This window comes from Trachymyrmex cornetzi, unplaced genomic scaffold, assembly GCF_001594075.2.
Source record: "Trachymyrmex cornetzi isolate Tcor2-1 unplaced genomic scaffold, Tcor1.1 scaffold223, whole genome shotgun sequence".
In the NCBI taxonomy this organism is placed as follows: domain Eukaryota; kingdom Metazoa; phylum Arthropoda; class Insecta; order Hymenoptera; family Formicidae; genus Trachymyrmex; species Trachymyrmex cornetzi.
Genome location: NW_017296881.1, coordinates 4,343,505 through 4,351,703, shown reverse-complemented (window position 1 = coordinate 4,351,703; position 8,199 = coordinate 4,343,505).

The window sequence follows — 8,199 nt, the reverse complement described above, 5'->3', positions numbered from 1 at the left end:
CTCTCCCTCTCTCTCTCTCCCTCTCTCTCTCTCTCTCTCTCTCTCTCTCTGGCCAAAATCTCTAATTAATTCAATCGCCATTTATTTATCAAGTAATATCGACAATAATTTGTCAGCATATAATTTATTTGAATAATTATAAGAGAAAATTAGACCGAAAAGAATAAATCAGATAAAAAAAAAGAATCCTATTTTTTATCAAAGTGGATCTTACACTGAAAAAAATACAGTCAATTTTAATAAATATTTAGTTAAATACTGCCAACTAAATATTTATTAATTATAAAGATATATTTATTTCATACAAGAAATGTTAATTTGATTTAACAATCTTTTTTTTTACTAAACAAATATTTATTTACTGTAAGTAAATGTTTAGTTGGCAGTATTGAACCAAATATTTATTAAAATTGACTATATTTTTTTCTCAGTGTAATGTTTAATAATATAATATTCATACAGATTTACAAATGCATTTTTCATTTTTCATAAACTACGCCGATTCGATTTGTTGAACTTGAAACGCAATTATAAAATAAAGCTAAACGTAACATCACAAGTTATAATGATATTTAATTTAATAATGACGCTAATAAGCGTATTAAAATATAGTGAAAAACTTATTGCAAAAAATATAAGTAATTTGTTAGTTCACGCAATCATTATCAAGATACAATTTGATAATTATTAATAATACGAGATGTAGATTCAAATTGCGTGGTTTGCGTTACCGTGTCTGTTTCTCAATCAACGAAAGAGTTTTGCTCTGAATTCGGAGGAAAACTCTTTTAAGACAAGAGTTGTTTACACGATCCAAATTCGAACGGGCGGATTCATCGTTCGTGAAATTGTTAATTTTTGTGTAGTACAAAAGATAAAAGATTTTTTTTTTTTAGAAATAGATAAAATCAAGAATATAATGAAGTGTACAGAAACTGCACGGTAAGCAATTCTACTGGTTGAATCAATTGGAATTTAGTCTAAGTTATCTCCTTAAGAAGAGGCTTACCTAATTTATCTCTCAGAGCTATTGCGCAATGTTCGCAAACAAATTCGTTGTATGTCGTAAATTTTACTTGCTGTAAATCATAATTAATCTACTTACGCTAAATACGTAGATTCTTGTTGCATCTGAAATATAAATACACGTTAATGTTTACAGAAAGAGTCACGTGTGACTTACATGAATCATACACGTGCGTCTCGCATTCATTAAAAGTTTTTTCAATGAAAAATAGCAAGGAATGCTTAAAGGGACGTCTCATTAACGTATCGTAAAATTGTTTGTTCTTCTTAAGTTAAGACGGACGCAAATCGTTTGTTTCCTGTTGGAAAACCTCGACTTATCATTCGAAAATCTGACGCAACGTACACATTTTTTTTAAGATAACACGAGTACTCGAGGTAATATAACAACAAAGTTGCGTTACACCATTACTGAGATTAAGAACGTAAATATACAGACACAAAAAAATGTTAGGAATTTTATACGCATCTAGCAATGCAATCGTTTCATTCTGTAGCAAAAATAAAGTATTTTTTTGCTCGACCTATTTTTATTTCATTTTTTATAAAAAAGAAACCACAGGTATTATCTGGTAGACATTCGAGCTATCTTATAGGAAATCACGTCGAGGAAATTCCCTGAAGGCGACGTAATAGCTGGCACATCGCCACGTCATTTGCCGGTTCGAGCCTCCAGTGAACTTATTAACATTTCACAAGTAATTCAACTGACACTTCTTCGAAGATCTTAATCAATCAAGTCTTTGCTCTCGTGGGGTGCGTCTGTTCCACATGTTTTAGCTTTATGTTAAACGCAGCGGGGTGCAACAAACGGAGTGCAAACGAAGGCTGGGCCGGCAAGGGTTACAGCAAGGCGTAGAATTAGACTGTCTCTATTTCGGTCGATAGGTTGCAAACAACTCACGTCTATTCCGAACGTTCGTCAAAGAGTCATTATTATTACTGTATTGTATTATAAACGTTATTATGTTAAACTCAACGCTTTGCGCTTTTTTCTGTCATTGCGTTAAAGTGACGGGACACGATAAAGAAATAAATTCTTTCAGAACTACCGGATGAGAAAACAAGTATCTAAAAATCATCTGTGTTACGTAAAAACATAATTTTCTGTGAACAGAGTAGTTTTTTTTGTTAAGAAAGAAAAAACAACATTAGTGTTCACGCAATCAAGATACAATCAAGATACAATCTGATTAATAATACGAAATGTAGATTCAACTTGCGTGATTTGCGTTACCGTGTCTGTTTCTCAATCAACGATAGAGTTTTGCTCTGAATTCGGAGGAAGACTCTTTTAAGACAAGAGTTGTTTACACGATCCAAATTCGAACGGACGGATTCATCGTTCGTGAAGTGAATTTGACTTTCACGTGGGTGATTCTTTATTTTACTTTAGCCGACCTAAGCCCAGGTTACAGTCCAACGTTCACAATATAGAGATATGCTACGGCGCTGTGACGTCATGTAGATTGTAACTTTGAATTTAATAGTCGTATCAGATCTGTGCCATTCGGGTCTGAATACGATATCAGGAAGTTTCATATATAGACGAATATGTCATTATGACGATTGATAAAGTCTCAGATCCCGGGACTAGGCTATAAATATAACGCTTGACGTAGAATGTACAATCTCTTTCTCACGATGTGAGCTCGTCCGGCAAAATGAGAGAGATGAGAGATGAAGGAGCGAAAACCCAATGACGTGCTCAGAAAAAGAGAAAGAGAGAGATGCGTAGGTGCGTAACTACAAAATCTATTGTGACGTCCAAGGCATCCTATACAAATGACGGAAGTGTCCAGTAGACGTCACGTCAAAAGACCCCTATTACACTAATTAATTCTCAAAAGAGACTCTCTGTATACAGGAAAAAAATGACGGTGTTTGATTTGAGTCTGACGTAAATTGTTACAACAACGACCACAATAATAGTAAATTACTTCTTTTGAAAAATCCAGGAGAGATTTCTTTTAATTATTTCTCTTTTTACGTCTCTTTATGTCTCTTTTTACGCTAAAGTAAAGCTTATATGAATCTTCTATCGAGAAATAAAGGTAATGAAATGAGAATCTTATTTTAAAAAAGAGAAAAATATCAGCTATTTTGGATTAAGATTTTAGAAGAGGAGTTTTATGTGTACTTTAACAATGTAAATAAAAATTTGATGACGGATTCAACTTGCAGCTGATTCGATTTCGAGTAACTCTTTCTTCTGAAAAATTTTATGAACCTTCTCACTGAGGAATAAAAAAGAAGCAAAATAAAGACTGGGAAGATTTATGTAGGCAAAACGAAGTTGATATTTGTATGGAGAGCTCAATGCTTCTCTGTCTAATATCCGCTTCAAGCTCACCTCGCGAACTATACTGCTCTCTGTTAAGATATCCAACAGACTCTGAAGTTCACAAACGGTCGGTAACACAGCATATTTACGTGGCACTTAGAATTAATGAGTTTTTCATTAACAAATTTTATCGTAAGTATCACGACCGTAAACGACGATGAACCATCGTGAAAGCTTTTCCCTCCGAGAGAACGATGTTTTTTAAGTGCTGAAAATTTCGAGAAAGACGTTCAAGTACCCGATCGAAGGGACTCGTTGAACAACAATCTCGTAAAATATTGAACTTTCAATAAAACTTTTAATATACGTAAAATCGCCTCGGAATTATTTATGTCGTAAATGTACGTCGCGTTCGCAACAGGCCAAGTTTTTTTCTTGTAAGGCTCGCCAAGTCACACACATGCATGCATGTCACACACGCAGAGGGTTCTAATTCTCGGCGAATGAAATCTCTCTGGCTTCAGAAACTTCGGAACATAAAACTTCACCATGCCTTTCCTTCATATATGCACTTCGCATGAATTATTAAAACGTCAGAGTCAGCAGGTTGTCCGCATTTGTATATTTGTGCATAAGTATACTTCGCTTGGTTTACATTACCAATATCTTTACATTACCAATACCTTTCTTATCGCTATTTCGCTTCGCGCTGTCCTCGCATTTTCATTTTTGCCTAATAAATCAACTCGCGACCATCCCGCGCGACCAACGCGCTCTTTTATCCTATCGAGAACCGACGTGTACGGTGTGTAAATAATTATCTAAATCACTCGATACGTAGAAGTAATTTGCATACATAATAAAATTAAGCGTCGGAGTCGTAAGAACTAAACGGATCCATGCGTTTCCGCGAACGTTTATCGCCAGCATTTTCTCTACGGCTTACCTTTCAAAGATCAATTTCTAAAGATGATGTGATAATAATAATTTAATACTTATCCACGATCAATAAGCATAAAGACTGTTTTAACGATTAAAGGATCTCTCTTTTTTTTTTCTCCGTAGACTCTGCGCGGGAAATTTTTCGTTCCATATCGTGGAATATTCGATGGTGTACGCTGTTAAATCTTATAGTGTCAAATTAACTTAATGTGAGTCGCCACTGCTCCTACTCAATAATATCGTTATTTTTTTTACTAAAACAATGGTTATATTTGACACTATACGGTATCAATTTAACATTATATAGTGTCAAATTTAATTATCATTTTAGTAAAAAATAACGATATATTTAGTACACGGAAAAAATTTTATATTTAAAATGCGGTCTTCATGTAAATTATAAGTTTAAACGCTATCGTTATTTTTTTAAAAACAATAATACAACGTAATTTTTACACTTTTTTATAATAAAAATTTTTTATTACAAAATCAAATCTTGTTGAATGAAAGTTAGTATTATGTAAAGATAAGTAAAAAATATATACCTAGCAAATTTTGTTTGCGTACCATAGTAAAAATTAATTGTTTTCATGTTAGAATATGGCTTAACAAAATAATTACTTTATTTATGTGATAAAAATTAGTATCACCATAGTAAAAGTTAAGTCGGAATTATGTTGTGAGGGTCCATAGGAAAATACAAGACATAGTAAAGTGTAATTGAAAATTATATTAAAACTTAATATATAAAATGTTCTCCGTGTAGGAGCAGTGGCGACTCGCATTAGGTTAAATTTGACACTATAGATTTAACAGTGGTACCGTTCGCGCGATCGCAGACACAATCGCAAGGTTTCAAGAACCGGATTCAAGGCAATGCGGGCTTCTTTTCGAGCCAAAGGGCCGAAACGCGACGTCACGCGCGAAATTGTCGCGAGTCTCGCGTGCATCCACGGTCAGTGACGTCGGTTCCTCTGCCCGAGCACTCATCGTGCGCTTCTCGGCGACCGCGCATCGACATGGTCCACCTGACCTTGGCGAACGTTATTTCTCCTCGTCTTTTCTTTAAATGCGCAAACAAACACATCAGGAGCTGCTATCAATCTCGAAACTCGAAGTAAGCTCTGATTACGACAAATCAGAAATTATAAAAATACAAGAGGAGAGGTGAAGCAAAAGTCATTCTAAAGAGAAAATGAAGTAATTTTTACGCATCAAAAAAGAGATCCAATGTTACCCTGTCAAATTAATTTAATGTGAGTCGCCACTGCTCCTATTCAATAATATCGTTATTTTTTACTAAAATAATGGTTATACTTGACACGATACAATATCAATTTAACATTATATAGTGTCAAATTTAATTATCATTTTAGTAAAAAATAACGATATATTTAATAGAAGCAGTGGCGACTCACATCAAGTTAAATTTGACACTATAGATTTAACAGTGTACCTTTACGACTTTTTTCCTCGGTATAAACCATCTTTCCCGAAAGTTAACAATTCTTTTTCGACAACAGTCCAATAATTAAATATTAATAATATTTACCGTTGCTTTGTACGATTCTTCTTTCTCATGTCTGAACTGCCTTGTCCGAAAAATCTATATAGTAATTCTTTTTCGATAAAAGCTTTCCAACAATTAAATAAATACGACCCAAGTATATTCTGGGCAGCTTTCTTCCTTCTGTCACGAAATAACATTTCTCACAATCCCTTTATATATACGAGATAATGCAATTAATTCCGAGTTCGCGTGCGTCGATTGCAGGTACGGAAATATGGCTTAATGCGGCCTCGTCGGGGACCGCCATGATCTTTCTCCCTCCTCTCCCCTCCCGTTCCACGCGCCCTTTTTAATAAAAATATTTTCCCCCTTCGGCCCCATATCGCGGCCCTTTCCCCTACTCGAGAGAACCCGACTTCATCCCTCTCTCTCTCATTCTCCCTCTCTCATTTCCCTCTCGCTCGATCGCTCGTATCGTGGTGTTGGGGTGAACACGATTCGGGGTCCCCCTCACTGGAGGCACTTAGCGTGAAGGTATTTGTCTATCGAAAACTATACCCTCGTAGCTCTCGCGCCGAGGCCGAGAAGTCTGTCCCCCTTTGTACACGCCCTTTTAGATTCCCTCGCGTTACGCACGAGAATTGTGCCGGTTACTCAGATTTCGAGTGTGCAATAGTTGGCGACACGTGTGCCCGATTTGCGGACACGATGGAGAGGCAGAGAGAAATCAACTCCGGATTTATCCGATCGAGCCTTTTCCCGTCGACATATTTATCGTATTATCGCGTTCGCGACGCGCAAATTGTCCCCGCTAAAAACGCGTGACTGTACGAATTTATATCGAGACACACGAAGATAATTCGCAAACTGCATCTTTGACGAAAATATCCCGGTGGAAGTCTTAAAGTAGTACCAATAATTTATAAGAAGATAAATAAAAAGGATGATAAGCTTTTAAGTTACTTAATCTTCTCTCTTCGCTCAAACATATTATATCACGTTCAAAGGTTAAATTAACTCTTATTATCATATTTTATTACCGTATGCGAGCACCATTAATTATCAGTGAAAAATATACGTTTCTTCGGCGTTCGCAATAAATCAAACAAATTTATGTTATTTAAAAAAGAAAAAGTAAGATAGCAAAGTAGACGACGGCGTGTTATCACCCAATTTAAATTTCATACATATTTCCGTGAAATTTCGAGTTGCAACGCGAACGGAATTTCCACCACAACGCGCGTTGCCCCCCGCAACCACTCTAGATATCTTCGATCCACACTGTATAGGCGTGTGCATACGCGCACGCATTATGCGTGTACGAGGGTTCGGAGCGGGAGGGTAGGCGGGGGAGCGGGAAGGGTGAGGGTGGATTTTGTTTCGCGGAGTGCAACATGATGTCGGGGGCGATTAGAGACAATCGTAAAGCTTAACTTTTTTTCCAATGACCGACCTTCAGCAATCAATCGAAGCTATTGTGGCCGACGTTACCTTCGGTACACTCTGTATACGCGTGCATATACAGTGTAGAGGCGCTCTCCCTCTTTTTCCCTCCCTTTCTTCTTTCTTTCTCTTTCTAACTTTCTCTCTCTCTCTCTCTCTCTCTCTCCCTCTCTCGATCTATCTCCCGCTGGAAGCTTATCTATCTCCGCCACTCTCTCTGTCCGTCTCCCTTCCTCTCTTCGCGGTCGGTACTCCGCTCGCGAGCCGCTGCCTCGGGGCGAGGGATAAGCGCGTATCAGTGCCGTCACCATTTATAATCGTACCCTGTTTCAAAGTTCGGAACGTTGAAGACAATCTCTTTTTTTTACAATTTTACTCTGCGTCACGTTTAGTATAATGAAATTATAATGCATGTTTAATATCGCCGCACAGAGATATTTGGAATCGCAAATTTGTTATGGAATTTGACGTTAAAAATCTTTTTATTTAAAAAGAAAGTCTCTCAAAAACTTTCAGAACATATCGTTGGTTAAAAACGTGTTGATAATCTTGAGATATTTTTTAAATGCTAGAGATACATTACACACTTACTACAAAATATTTGGTCTTCAATATACACACGTAAATTCGAAGAATATTTCTATTTGATTAAATACGGTTATTTTCGTTTTATTAAACCAACCTATGAATGGATCGAAATGTTCTACCACTTTAAAAAGTTGAAATACAATATTTATTGACAATAGGTACAATTATTCAGAGAGAAAAGTGTTGAAAATGAAAAGTATTATTTCGAAAAGTGTACGACCGCCTCGGGTTCCTTCTCGGGTTACACGAAGAACACGTCCGCTCGAGCCGCACCTGCGTTACGATTCCGCGGAGCGGGGGCGGCGAGGACGACGGCGGTGGCGGCAGCGGTGGCGGCGGCGGCCGCGACCGCGGCGGCGTAGAGGAAGGCAACGAGGAGGCACCACCGCCAGGCCAGTAGCTCCCA